This window comes from Eleutherodactylus coqui, chromosome 1, assembly GCF_035609145.1.
Source record: "Eleutherodactylus coqui strain aEleCoq1 chromosome 1, aEleCoq1.hap1, whole genome shotgun sequence".
Taxonomy (NCBI): domain Eukaryota; kingdom Metazoa; phylum Chordata; class Amphibia; order Anura; family Eleutherodactylidae; genus Eleutherodactylus; species Eleutherodactylus coqui.
Window position 1 is genome coordinate 11,980,811 of NC_089837.1, and position 15,347 is coordinate 11,996,157.

General features: G+C 46.7%; 1 pseudogene; it reads right to left on the bottom strand.

Annotated features, from left to right (window-relative positions):
- Nucleotides 1-1,176: 1,176 nt before the first annotated feature.
- Nucleotides 1,177-15,347, bottom strand: part of LOC136611073 (vomeronasal type-2 receptor 26-like) — a 99,194-nt pseudogene continuing 85,023 nt past the window's right edge.

Here is a 15,347-nt window from a genome sequence, read left to right on the forward strand (position 1 = left end):
GGAAGATTTCCGGGCTATGTATCACTATGGGAGCTGCAGAGCACAATGCCACAAGCTGTGGCACTGTGTTATGCCTGCACAGACCCACATAGAGCAGTGCAGGACTTTGAAAAACCAGCAGAAGATATTGCCGATGTGCCGGCAATCTCCTGTTTTGTTTATAGGTTGCCATAGAGACCATCGGCTTGTCAGAAGCAAGCCGATGGTCTCTGTGGCAGGGAGAGCTTGCTGCTTGGCTGTCAGAGGACAGCTAGGTACCTGCTCTTACAGCAGAGATCAGAGAAAACCTCCGATCTCTGCTGTGTTAACCCTTTACATGCTGCAGTCTATGTGACTGCAGCATTTAAAGGGCTGTCACTGCAGCATGTAAAGGGCTGTCACCATCGGACCCCCGGAATGTGATCAGGGGGTCCTGATGGGTCCCTGTGGAAGTCCCCTAAAGGGACAAAAAATTAAAATAAAAAAAAAAAAGAAAAGTTAAAAAATTATAAAAAAAATAATAAAAACACTTGTCTACCTTTACCTTGTAAAAAAAAAATAATACAATCACACATGTGGTATCCATGCGTCGTAATGACCCAGAGAAGGAAGTTAATACATTATTTAACCCCTTAATGACATGGCCCCTTTTTTTTCTTTTTTCCCCATTTCTTTTTTTCCTCCCCCGTTTAAAAAAAACACAACTTGTCCCGCAAAAAACAAGCCCTTATATGGCCATGTCAATTGAAAAATGAAAAAGTTATGGCTCTTGAGACGCAACTGCAAAATTAGTTGAAATTCAATGATTAGACCATTTTAAAAAACCTGCCCTGGTGGGCACGACAGGGTGGTAGGAAACCCGCCACTCAAGGGGTTAAATGAATGTAACCAAACTGTTATACCAGTTACTACATCTACAGATTGTCCATATGCCTGATTCACATGAAGAGGCTGCAGTTTTGACCTGTGTGCCATGGTTCCTTGGTGGAGGTGCTTGGAGTGATCTGACATTGATGGGCAATCTGATGTTGATGACCTATCCTAAGGTAATCAATATCCAGGCATTGTTACACATAAGAAATCTAAGGCTATAATATACCATACACCAAACTACACATGGATTTGTTTCTTTATTTTTGTTTCTCCACTGATTTTAAATATAAATCTAAAAGTACAAAACATTTCTAATAAGTTACATATAGGAGGATCTATTTATCTCCATAGCATTTTTCCAGATTTATCAATTCAAGTTCTCAGTTTTCCTCTGCATAACTAAATTTCCTTTCATATTCAGCTCTGGTCGCAGTAGGATAATGTAACATTTGGGTATGAAGATACAGCCCAGAAGTCCAGCACTGGAAGCTGAGATGGTGAAAACTTCTACAGCCACCATGTATTTCCCCTTGGTGCTGAGATAGGCTGGGATGAAGGAGATCCAGACACTACAGAAGACGAGCATGCTGAAGGTGATGTACTGAGCCTCATTGAAGACATCTGGAAGCTTCCTGGCTAGAAATGCTATAATAAAGCTCAACACAGCCAGGAATCCCATGTAGCCGAGGACCATGTAGAAATGAGACTCATAGACTCATAGACTCAATGACAGATCCCTCATTACATTGTAGGATTATCTTCCCAACCTCTACCTCAGTGTTATAATCTGGGAATGGTGGAGATAAAGACAACCAGAAGACACAGATCACAACCTCAATGGAAGAACAGATAATCAGAAGAAATGAAGAAACATGTCTCCAGAGCCATCTCCTTAGTGTCCTGTCTGGTTTGGTGGCGCTAAAGGCCAAGACCACGGTGACTGTTTTGGCCAAAACTGCAGAAACAGCAATTGTAAAAATGATTCCAAAAGCCACTTGTCGGAGGAGACATGAAATCCTTGTGGGACGTCCAATGAAGAACAGAAGACAGAGGAAGGATAAGATGAGAGAGAGCAGAAGTATAAAGCTGAGGTTCCGGTTATTGGCTTTTACAATCGCTGTGTCTTTGTATGTGATAAATATTCCTAATATCACAGCTGTGAAGATACAAAACAGTCCAGCAATAGCAAGAAGAGAAATCCCCAGAGTGTCTCCATAAGACAGGAATTCAATGGGTCTCAGAATGCAGGCATCTCTTCTGTCATTCGACCACTGATCCTCCGGACACTTCAAGCATCTTTCCATATCTGTGAAGGTGAACATGTTACAAGAAGTAGCATGATGTAACAGATGTTAGAAGTACCAGATTAAAAATGAACAATAGTAAGTTGTCACTTTAAGTGTCATTATGTAAAGTCAAACTGGGACATGAACACTCTGCAGAGTCTTACCAGCACGGGAACTGTGAAACTGCAAACTGGACATGAAACTTGCCAGGAGATGAACTCATACTGAACTGCAAAACTGCAGACTAGACGCAAAACTCACTGACGTGACCGGGAAACAGACATAAACATTATGCCACTCACACTCTCATACTGGTGAAACCAAACTGAACAGCAGAACTGCGTAACAGACTTGATACTTCTGGACAGACACAAACCAACAGCTGATAAACACTCAAAACATGCACCAAACATACCTGAATGTATAAACAGATGGAATAAATACAATACAAGGTATTAGTTTGTATTTTTGGCCAAGATACTGAAGCCTGCAAGCCTACTTCAAGGGTCCCCGTTGTCTTGTGGGTCCCTACACTTACGAGACAACTAACCCCTGGTAACCTGCCTACAATGCAGGGCAATCATCCTGATAGGGATGATCCCACACTGGAACCTAGGGATCTACCTTATTCTAGGTGATAAAGGACCCACAGCAAGACTCTGTTCTCACTACATGTACTGAGAGCTGCACAGACTCATAGGAGCATGACTCTGTTCAGACGGAACATCCTGAATACTGCATAGACTCATGTCCAGCCACATAAACAGACATGCAGGAGCATGACACTGTTAACAATAATAAATAATAATAATCTTTATTTGTATAGCACAAACATATCCTGCATAAGCACACTGAACATCTTGAACAAACATTGAAAAGGCCAGCAGCCTCTAGCAGAGGAGCTGGCATATATGAACAATAGATCTTGAGTATTGGCTGGCTGGAGCAATCCACACCCAGCCAGATCAATCAACACCACCCGTGAAGCTATGCTGCTTAAAATCCATATAATACAACAGATCCCAGCAGCAAACCATAACACATTAATTCCAGGGTGCAGCATATAAGAAAAGTGTTGCTGCAGTTCTGGGATCGTGTCCTTTCTAAATAATCTGGTACAGGTTTTGTATGTATTTCTTTATTGTCTGGCTCTAGTGGGCGTGGTATTAGGTGAGACATGCTTGGCCTCACCTGTGGATAATTTGTCAGGATTATTTAGTTTGGCCTGGTGCTTAGCTCAAGTGCTGCTTAATTTTTCAGTCTTCCTATGGCTTTGGGTGAAGTCAGAACTTGCAGCTGTATGTCCTGCTTGCCTGAGTCTTCTCAAGCTAAGTATAGTGGTTTTGTCAGGACTCGGGGTCTGGGAAACTGAAGGTCCCTGAAGATACCCCTGTCCCTACCTACTTGCCCCCCTGGGCTAAGCCCCAGGGCGAAAACTAGGTGACGGTCCCTACACTCACTAAGGAAGGGGAACGCTGGGACTAACAAGTACACAGACACTGGAACAAACAGCAAGGAATGTCAGACTATCCGGGTCGGCAACGAGAGGGTACGCGGTACAAGAGGGTCAGGCAAAGGCAACGTCAGGTTCAAAAACAGGGAGTCAAAAGTCAGGAGTCGCAGGAAGCCCAAACTAACACTGGCACTGGTCTGCAGACACAAGCAGGTTTAAATGTTGTCAGAGCTCCCGCCCCAGCAGCTGATGGGGGGCAGGGAGTCTGACAGCAGCTGAGTGCTGCAGGAGGCAGGGAAGGAGACACATGCCTGGTTGCCATGAGACCGAGGACGCGACAGGGGGCAGCACTCACCGTGTCCCTGGCAACCCAGCGGCGAGGAGGACCTTCGCGGCCAGGGGAGGTGACGAGGTTGGGGATCCCCTGCGCCGCACAGTGGCAGCCCATGTGACAGGACAGGTGGTGAGGGTATGAGGGATCCACGAACCGCCGGTCCTTACAGGTTTATTTTGTTCAACTTGTTTGTGGTTTTCTCCTATCCCACATAAGGTCAGCTAGTGGCCTAGGTACATGATCAGGTTTGCACTTCTTAGGGTGGGTTACCTGTGTATAAGCAGGTCCCTTCTGTGGGTTAGCTCATTTAGGGACAGTATTTCCTTGTTGTGGATGTTTGAATTGTTTACCACTGTTTGGTGTACCTTAGCGTAGTTCAGGTTACAATCTAGCGTGTGGTATTTTGATGCGACTAAAAGCATTTTACATTACATAGCATAAAACCAAGAACATTATACATGAAATAATATGTGACAGACTAGTATGGAGGGCAAGAGAGTCCGGTCCACAATGACTTGTAGCCTACAAGGGAAAGGCACGGAGATAGGAGGGGGAGAAGCTGCTCATATGGTAGTGCAGCAGGTTGTGTAAAGAAGTGTATAAATGTGGGACGTTCAGAAAGTTAGACCCTGTAAGAGTCATGCACTCTGCTCCTTGGAGACTGGAGCATACTCTGCTATCATACAAAATCCAATGATGCAGGGGGACAGAGTGGGAGAGAGAAAGACATAAATTACTAACTGGTATTAACCCTGGTCACAAAGTGAACAGATGATCATGGCAAGTAAGTTGCCAGAGTCTTATAAGAACCCAATAGGATTCTTATAAAGGCATAGAACCAAATGAATTATGATGCTACTTGCAGTGATTTAGCATAATTGTGTTCTATAGCTGCTGGAGCACCAATAGTGATGAAAGTTCAGAATGTCTGAACTGACTGTCTGTTCATAATGTCTGAAAGCAGCTGACTCCAGACGGCTGTCCATGCACGCCTTCCAGAGTTAACTGGTGCACTCGATACAGGTTTGCCTGAAGCTGTGCAAGGCACAGAGGAGACCACAAACCATCACCCAGATGTGCTAATGTATTTGTGGATCAGGAATATGATATCAGTGGAACTGCTAGTAAAGATGCTCGGCTTTTCAGTATCTGTTTTATTAACGGCTTATGGGAGGAAGTGAAAACATATAAGTATGCTCCACTAGAACAGACATTAGTGGTTGCTGGGAGCATAAAGGACAAGTTCAATTTAAAAAAACAAAAAAGCCCCAAAACAGTCCATCTCAGTGATGATTTCTTTGGTTGTTCCACCTGGTATTGCACTGATGGTGCTCCAGAGATTTCAGGGGATAAAGTTGGGAATATATCACGGTTTTCACCAAGCAGAGAAGAGTTTTGTATGAAAGGATTAAGTTAAGGTTGCAGAGAGAGGGGTAACCTCTCTGTCAGACTTTTCACAAACTTTATTCTATTTACTATCATCCTGGCATCTGCAGGATGAACAGACCCAGTTGTTACAATAGGTTGATGATTTGATGCTTTGTACTAAAACTAAGGATGTTTGTTTAAAGGAAACCCTGTCCCTCTTGGTATCTCAGAATTGAAGGGCGTACTGTTTCAAAGAACAAACTGCAAGTTGCTAAAACCAAAGTAGGGTTCTTGGGATATTGCATTTCAATGCAGATGAGACATGGTGGAGAATGCGGGACTCCACCAAATGCTACAATCAAAAGATATACAGCATTGAATTCTGCTACGCTTCTTCCTGATGTACAGGAGGGGAAAGTTGAGGGGTTAAAGGGGTTGTCCCGCGGCAGCAAGTGGGTCTATACACTTCTGTATGGCCATATTAATGCACTTTGTAATGTACATTGTGCATTAATTATGAGCCATACAGAAGTTATTCACTTACCTGCTCCGTTGCTAGTGTCCTCGTCTCCATGGTGCCGTCTAATTTTCCGCGTCTAATCGCCGGATTAGACGCGCTTGCGCAGTCCAGTCTTCTTCTCTTCTGAATGGGGCCGCTCGTGCCGGGGAGCGGCTCCGTGTAGCTCCGCCCCGTCACGTGCCGATTCCAGCCAATCAGGAGGCTGGAATCGGCAATGGACCGCACAGAAGCCCTGCGGTCCACCGAGGGAGAAGATCCCGGCGGCCATCTTCAGCAGGTAAGTAAGAAGTCACCGGAGCGCGGGGATTCAGGTAAGCACTGTCCGTTTTTCTTTTTTAACCAGTGCATCGGGTTTGTCTCGCGCCGAACGGGGGGGCTGTTGAAAAAAAAAAAACCCGTTTCGGTGCGGGACAACCCCTTTAACAGAACATGACTGTTTTGAACTAATGAAAACAGAAACTAAACCACTTGCCAATGTCAGTGAGATCCTAATCCTAAATGCAGATACTGAACAGTATGCAGATGGATCCCGCTCCTATAGGGATGGAAAACCACAAACGGGTTATGCCATAGTGCTGGAGAGTGAAGCATTGCCTTCCAGCATGTCAGCATCATGTAGCCAACATTTACACTGACAGTCAATACTGCTTTGGTATATGTCATGACTACTTGCCCTTAAGGTGAGCCAGAGACTTTACCTAATCCTCTGGGAAGCCCATCAAAATGCGAAACTGGTAGCGCAGTGTTTGAGAGCTCTGGAACTGCCCAAAGTATCATGAAAGTGTAGGCTCATACTAGAGGTCAGACATAAGAGACTTATGAAAACCGGAGAGCAGACTTAGCAGCTAAGGCTGTGGAGTTGCTATCCCTCCTCTCTGTGAAAGTGCACGCAAATAATCCCTAGCCTGCTGCAAAGAAACTTATTTATGCGTTCTGTGTCTGCAGTGAATTAGACGCAGAGTGCTGAGCCACAGCCACTTCTAAAGGGAAAGTTGTATACACTATACAGTCCGTATCCTCTGTGCAAAAACCCCAAAGCTCCTTTGCTGGGCTACATCTGACCGTGTGCATTTTACTTGGCACCTGCTGGGAGTTGTAGTGCTTCTATTTTTGTATTAGGCAGCTATGCCTGTTTGCAGCAGCCTTTCGTAATATTTTTTTACTGGCTGGAGTGCCGTACAAACAATACCGCTCTCACCGTGAAAGTGCACACAAATAATTCCTAGCCTGCGGCAAACAAACAGGAAGAGCAGCTGGGCGATGAGGTGACTGACCCCACCTGGCTTGATTAGCCTACTGAGGACAGGGCTTCAGAGGGAGAGGCAAGTGCAGCAGCAGGACAGGTTGGAAGAGGCCGTGGGGTGGCCAGTAGGAGAGGCAGGGCCAGAGCGAAGAATCCCCCAACTGTTACCCGAAGCACACCCTCACGCCAAGCCTCCGTGCAGAGGGCTAGGTCTTCAAAGGTGTGGATGTTTTTTCAGTGAGAGCGGGGACGACCGACGAACAGTGGTGTGCAACCTGTGTCACACCAAGATCAGCCGGGGAGCCACCACTACCAGCCTCACCACCACCAGCATGCGCAGGCATATGATGGCCAAGCACCCCACAAGGTGGGACGAAGGCCGTTCACCACCTGCAGATCACACCACTGCCTCTTCCCCTGTGCCACAACCTGACACACAGATCCAATCCCCCTCTCAGGACACAGGCACGAGCGCCTCCCAGCCTGCACCCACACCCTTACCTCCACTGTCCTTCACCCCATCCAGCAATGTCTCTAAGCGCAGCGTTCAGCTGTCGCTAGCACAAGCGTTGGAGCGAAAGCGCAAATACGTCGCCATGCACCCGCATGCACAAGCTTTAAACGTGCACATTGCCAAATTAATCAGCCTGGAGATGCTGCCGTACAGGCTTGCGGAAATGGAGGCTTTCAAAAACATGATGGCGGCGACGGTCCAGCGCTACTCAGTCCCCAGTCGCCACTATTTTTCCGGGTGTGCTGCCCCAGCCCTACACCAGCATGTCTCCCGCAACATTAATTGTGCCCTCACCAACGGGGTAACTGGGAAGGTCCACTTAACCACGGACACGTGGACAAGTACTGGCAGGCAGGGCCACTATATCTCCCTGACGGCACATTGGGTGAACTTGGTGGAGGCTGGGAGCTAGTAACAGCCTGGGACCGCTCACGTTCTACCCACACCCAGAATAGCGGGTCCTACCTCAGTGCTGGTATCTGCAGCGGTTTATGCCACCTCCTCTAAACCCTCGCCCTCCTCCTCCTACGCAACCTCTACCTCTCAATTAAGAAGTGTAAGCAGCACGTCGCCAGCAGTCGGTATAGCGCGACGCGGCAGCACAGCAGTGGGCAACCGTCAGCAGGCCGTGCTGAAACTAATCAGCCTAGGTGACAAGAGGCACACGGCCCCTGAACTGTTGCAGGGTCTGACAGGGCAGATCAACCTCTGGCTTTCGCCGCTGCGCCTCCAACCGGGCATGGTAGTAACCTGGTGGCGGCTCTGCAGCTCGGCAGCCTCACACATGCCATGCCTGGCCCATGTCTTCAATCTGGTGGTCCAGCGGTTTCTGAAAAATTACCCGCACTTGTCTTACCTGCTCGGCAAGTTGCGCCGCGCCTGCGAACATTTCCGCAAGTCCACCACAGACGCTGCCACCCTAAGGACCCTGCAACATCGGTTTAATCTTCCAGAGCACCGACTGCTGTGCGATGTGCCCACACAGTGGAATTCTACGCTGCACATGTTGACCAGGCTGTATGAGCAATAATAGAATGCCAACTCCAACATGGGCGGCGTAGTGGTAGTCAGCCTCCCCAATTCTTTACCGAGGAGTGGGCCTGGATGGCAGATATCTTCCAGGTCCTCGGAAACTTTGAGGAGTCTACCCAGATGGTGAGCGGTGATGCTGCAATCATTATCATTACCATCCTGCTGCTATGCCTGCTGAGAAGTTCGCTGCAAAGCATAAAGGCCGACGCTTTGCAGGTGGAAGAGGAGGCGGGGGATGAGAGTATGTCGCTTGATAGCCTGACCACCCTCATGTCTATATCGCAGCGCGTTTTGAAGGAGGAGGGGGGGAGGAGCAGGAGGAAGAGGAGGGGGAAGAGACAGCTGGGCCCATTGCAGAGGGTACCCATGCTGCTTGCCTCCCATCTGTTCAGCGTGTATGGCCTGTGTACGAGGAGGAGGATTCGGGAAGTGATCTTCCTAGTGAGGAAAGCAATGTGTTGCGTACTGGTACCCTGGCACACATGGCTGACTTCATGTTAGGCTGCCTTTGTAGTGACCCTCGCGTTAGACGCATTCTGGCCAACACGGATTATTGGGTGTACACCCTTCTCGACCCCCAGTATAAGGAGAACCTTTCCACTCTCATTCCCGAAGAGGGAAGGGGTTCGAGAGTGATGCAATACCACAGGGCCCTGGTGGACAAACTGATGGTAAACTTCCCATCTGACAGCACTAGCGGCAGAAGGCGCAGTTCCGAGAGCCAAGTAGCAGGGGAGGCGCAGAGATCAGGTAGCATGTTCAGCGCATGCAGGGGAACACTCTCCAAGGCCTTTGCCAGCTTTATGGCTCCCCAGCAAGACTGCGTCACCTCTCCCCAGTCAAGGCTGAATCGGAGGAAGCACTGTAAAAAGATGGTGAGTGAGTACGTAGCCGATCGTACCACCGCCCTCCGTGATGCCTCTGCTCCATACAACTATTGGGTGTCAAAGCTGGACACGTGGCACGAACTTGCGCTGTATGCCCTGGAGGTGGTGGCTTGCCCTGCTGCTAGCATCTTGTCAGAGAGGGTGTTTAGTGCAGCTGGGGGAATCATCACTGATAAGCGTACCCGCCTGTCAACTGGCAGTGCCGACATGCTTACACTCATAAAGATTAACAAAGCCTGGATTTCCCTAGAGTTCTCTTCTCCACAGGCGGAGAGCAGCGGAACCTAAAGATTCTTTTCGCTGTGACCGCAGATAAAAGCACTCTTCTCTATCACCGGGAAAACGGGGCATTTCTCTTTGTCAATCTGTCTCTGACATTAGTCCTCCTCCTGCTACTGCTCCTCCAGAAACAACATGTCATCGCGCTGAATGGCCAATTTTTCTGCGGCCCAAAAGGCTCATCTACATCTACCAAAGTTTTTACAATTTTGCTAAGTTTCAAAAGTATTGAGACTGTAACATGAACAAATTTTTTCAACAGGGCTGCCTCCAGGCTCTGTTCCATATTAAGCCAAAGTGAGCTGTATCTTTAAAAAAATGTTTCTGGGTTTCACCTGCCCTCTCGATTGATAAATTTTTCAGAGATAAACTTGTAATAATAATAATAATAATAATAATCTTTATTTGTATAGCGCCAACATATTCCGCAGCGCTTTGTACTCTTGGTACACTAATTTTTGGGGCCCACGCCAACACTCTTATCCAACTAATTTTTCCGGCCTTCGCTTACGCTCATGGTATTCCAATGTTTCAGAGGTTGGCCTATACTATTACTATAGAAATTTTACTGGGGTCTGCCTGCTTGCCTATATTTCTGCTACAAGAAAGTTACAGGAGTCTGCCTATACTGCTGCCACTTGAATGTTACAGGGCTCTGCCTATACTTCTGCCACGTAAATCTTACAGGGGTCTTCCTATACTGCTGCCACAAGGATGTTACTGGGGTCTGCGTATACTGCTGACCCATTAATTTAACTGGGGTTTGCCTATACTTGTGCAACAAAGATGTTATTGGGGTCTGCCAATACTGCTGCCACGTTAATGTTACAGGGGTCTGCCTATACTTCTGCTACAGAAATGTCATTGGGATCTGTCTATAGTGCTGCCACGTAAATTGTACAGGGGTCTGCCTATACTTCTATTACAGAAATGGTGTTGGGGTCTGCCTATACTGCTGCTACAAAACTGATACTGGGGTTTGCCTATACTGCTGCTACATAAATGTTACTGGGGTCTGCCTATACTTCTGCCACATAAATGTTAAAGCAGTCTGGCTATACTTCTGCTACAAGAATTTTACTGGGGTCTGCCTATGCTTCTGCTACATAAATGTTTCAGGGGTCTGCTTATACTGCTGCAACAGAAATGTTACAGGGGTCTGCCTATGCTTCTGCCACATAAATATTACAGGGGTCTGCCTATACTTCTGCTACAAGAATGTTACTGGGGTCTGCCTATAATTTTGCCACGTAAATGTTACAGGGGGTCTGCATATACTGCTGCTACACGAATGTTACAGGGGTCTGCCAATACTGCAGCTACATAAATGTTACAGGGGTCTGCATATACTTCTGCTAATGAAATGTTACTGGGGTCTGTCTATACTGTTACTACAGAAATGTTAATGGGGTCTCCCTAGACTTCTGCAACATAAATGTTACTGGGGTCAGCTTATACCTTTGCTACAGGAATATTACAGGGGTCTGTGTATTCTATGGGTGCACTAAGTCTTCCCATCGCGGTGTTCTACCTATCTGGCCCAACCCCCCAAAAAAACCCAGACTGACTAGGGCATGGATTGTGGGCCGAGGCCAACATGTATTTCCTCTCACGTAACCTCAGCTATCCGGGGCACTGCAATAGGATTCTTTATGTACCGTCTGTGTGTTCCTGCTAGCCACCCATGCTGTGGGTGCACACAGACTTGCCATAGCGGAGTTGTCCCTGTCTGTCCCAAAAACACTGACAGACTTGGGTAGGGTGCAGAGTGCAGATGGTTTACCCCTTGTGTTGTCGATGAGGTATCCGACACCCAAACAGAATGAGTAGTGTGTGGACACATGGAGTCCCCATTGCTATGTCACTCGCAGCACCTTGGGCCACACAAGGTGTTTGCTGGGACAGAGGCTGACCCAGGGCCCGCTCCCATACTTCCCACACCGAGTATTGCTGCATTGTAGAGATGTGTAGAAGTGCTGGGCTGGCAGCGGACTCCCCTTTATGCCCACATTTGCAGCTCCTGACGGAGGTGGCAAAGGATTGGAATAAAGATGGAAAGTCAATCTATTATCAATTCTCAACAGCATTGTGGGCTATCGTCCCCCCTTCCCTTTCAAAGAGGGTCGCTGCCTGGCCCTGCCAACCCTCTGCAGTGTGTGCCTCCGGTTCCTCCTTATGGCAGACGCACTTATAAATAGACATGAGGGTGGTGTGGCTATGAGGCTAGCGTGTGGCATGAGGGCAGCAGAAGGCTGCGCAGGGGCACTTTTGTGTGTGCTGCGGATGCAGGGTCGTGCAGGCGGGTTGGGCGGCAGCATGTAACCCAGGAGAAGAGGCAGCGGTGTGTCCCACAGGCAGTGATTGTGCTTGGTTGGATGTAGTGTGGTGCTTAGCTAAGGTGTGCCTTGCTAATGAGGGTTAGTCCGAAGTAAAAATTGTTGGGGGGAGTATCACTCTTGCCGCTATTGTGGCTTAATAGTGAGACCTGGGAACCTGAGATGCAGCCCTGCATGTTGCCCCTCCCCTGACCTATCCGTATCTGTGTCGTTTCCATCACTTTCATAGGTTTTGAAGATTTGCACAAATGAAAACCTTAGCGAGCATCGATCATATACAAAAATGCTCGAGTCGCCCATTGACTTCAATGGGGATCGTTACTCGAAATGAACTCTCAAGCATCGCGGAAAGCTCGACTCGAGTAACAAGCACCCGAGCATTTTGCTGCTCGCTAATCTCTAGTAGACATCACTCCAGACACTTGGAATTCTTTTGAAATATGGCATCTGCCAGCATTTATTTTGCAGCACAACAATGTATATACAGAAGTCCAGGGTACAGCAACCCACTACGGCAACATTGCTAACCCCATCGGGCATCTAAAGAGCGCCCTCCTCTTTCAGACGAGCGACAGACCCAGAACTGGTCCACACAGGACCTCACTGATCCAAATTGGATTGCAGGCTAGCAGCCCTTCAGTTCCACTGAGCTGTAACTCTCTCCCAAGTCTGACAGGAACTGGCTCTTTTAACCTTAGCTTCTGCCACACCCAAAAGATGTTAACTCTCTCATTACCAGAATGCCTGTGTCTAGCCCTCCGCAGGCCATTCTAATACTGCACACCCACATATTCCTCCCCCTTCCTGATGAAGGCTGTAGGCTTCATCACAGCTTTTGCCCCTCTGAGGTCAAAACTCCAGGCTTGGGGATCATTCTGTGTGGGGCTAAAATTGCACCTTTCTTTTTGTTCTATAATTGGCCCTTTCTCTAAGTGGCCTCTCTTCAGGTCTTTGCGTGCAGTGTGCCTCTGCTGACTCAGTTTTTCTACTTTCTGCAAATTCTGTTACAGGACATTTCCCAACTGTAATTTTTGAGGCTTCTTATCCAGTCTCTACATTAATGACCTTCTCAGCATTCTGCAGCTTCGCCTTTTACCTTTTCTTTAGTCTCTTGCACTTTAAAGGTCTTCTCAGCCTTCATCTGTTGCTCAGCTTTCACTTTCTCAATGACTTTTCTCTTGTTTACACACGTGATTTTTTTCCCTCAAGATTTTCCCAGTTTTTACAAACTGTTCCCCTGTAGCACCCAGGTTACCTTCTCATACTTTGGCAGACTTCCCTGCTCGTGTCTCATTTTCACTATTCTTCAACAAGAATTTTTATTTTACTTGCTGTCTGAACTGGGTCCTAGATCTTTCTAGTCTCTAAACCTTACTTCCAGCAAAACAACTATTTGATTACCAGAGTGGCACTTTTACACTTAATGTCTTAGTGGACTTTTGAAACACAGCTCTTTCTTCTTACAGCACTTTCAGGGTGGGTAGCAAGGTTAGCTCTTTGGTCTCTCACTGGTCCTTCATTTTTGTACCAGTGGCTGGAACACACTTTTAAGCTTTTCTCGTACTAGAACTCTCTTTTCAGCATCCGTCTTGGTGCTAACACAATCTTGTATTTCAGTGCACACCTGCTTGTTTCTTCTTGCTTTTGGACACTATCTGACATTGGTAATCGTGCTACACACTAATATCTTCTACTTCCTGCTGAAGACTCACTGTAAACTTCTTTAATTCATCCTAGACATCAGCAATGAGGAAAAAGCAGCTAATATATAGCTTCAATTTTTCTAGGACATTGCTATCTTGCTCTTGAACAAAGACATAGCATGCAGGATTCTCATCGCTTTTCATTTCCATATCTGACACCTGAGCCTGAAGTATTGAAATCTACTGTGACAGATTTCTCTAAGTTTCTGCATCTTTCTCTAACTGCTTGATGAACATATCTCTCTGTTCCCATTCTCTTCAGGTGTGCTCTAAGGCCAAGCCTCTGCTGCGTCTCTTCTTGCACCAACTTCTGAGACTCTTCACTCTGAACTTCCAATTCCACCTGTAGTCTGTTAATTTTCTCAGACTGCTCTGTCTGCACTCTGTCACATTAAGTGATTTTTACTTGTAGATCTTGAAACTGCATTTATACTCTATTTCTCTTGTGTTCAGACTCACACTTGTCTTCCACGAACACCTTCACCCTTTAGGTCAGCTCTGTACACTCACTTTCCAATGCCACTTGGCCTATTCCAAGGTTTCTTTCTTCTTTTCAATTTGCTTTGGCTGTTTGGGCAATTCCCCCATAACTAGAGCATGCTTCTGTTTAAGCTCTTGGGTTTGAGCTTCATATTCCTTGGCTTCCTCATCTAAGCTTATCTGTAGCTGGGACACCAGCCTCTCATACTGGGTTACAAGATAAACTAGGAAGCCCTGCATGTCTTGCAAGCAGCTCTCTTCTTTTCCAGCTTGTCTTTGCGCTCAGTTGTCTGCAACTACCATTCACTGCACTGAAAACATACAGGGAAAAAAAGTATGCAAGGAAAATATTAAATATGCTAAGGAGGAAGTAGAGAGACTTATTGCCAAAGAGAGCAAAAATAAGCTATTTTTCAATTATATAAACGGTAAAAGGATTTGCACTGAAGACACTGGCCCTTTAACAAATAATGCAGGAGAAATCATAGAAGATGATGGGGGAAGCTAAATCTATTAATAGTTTTTTCTGAAGTGTATTCATGAAGGAAAAAGAAATGTTACATGAGATGGAGAGGAATAAAACAAGCCCCCCGCAAAATATCACCTGTCTAATTAAGGAGGGAGTGAAGAACCGGTTAAAAAATGTTAAATCGACAAATCGCTGGGCCCAGATAATAATAATAATAATAAACTTTATTTGTATAGCGCCAACATATTCCGCAGCGCTTACATAGACAGGGGATACAGAAAGACAAAAATAGAAACATTACAGAACCACAGTTAAATAGTAATCAATTGATGGAAACAATAGGGGTGCGGGTCCTGCTCCAACGAGCTTACATACTACAAGTAATGGGGTGATACAGAAGGTAAAGGGGCTGGAGATGTGCACTGTATGGCGAGGTGGAGAGTGAGGGGTGATATACATATAGACAATGGTCAGACATTTAGCCGTGTGACGGCAGAAACAGTATGACTGCAGGAGCGGTTAATGATGGCTAGCAGGGATTGCAGTCAGTAGGTCAGGGAGCATGTTATCAGGTGGAGTACAAAGGGGTTT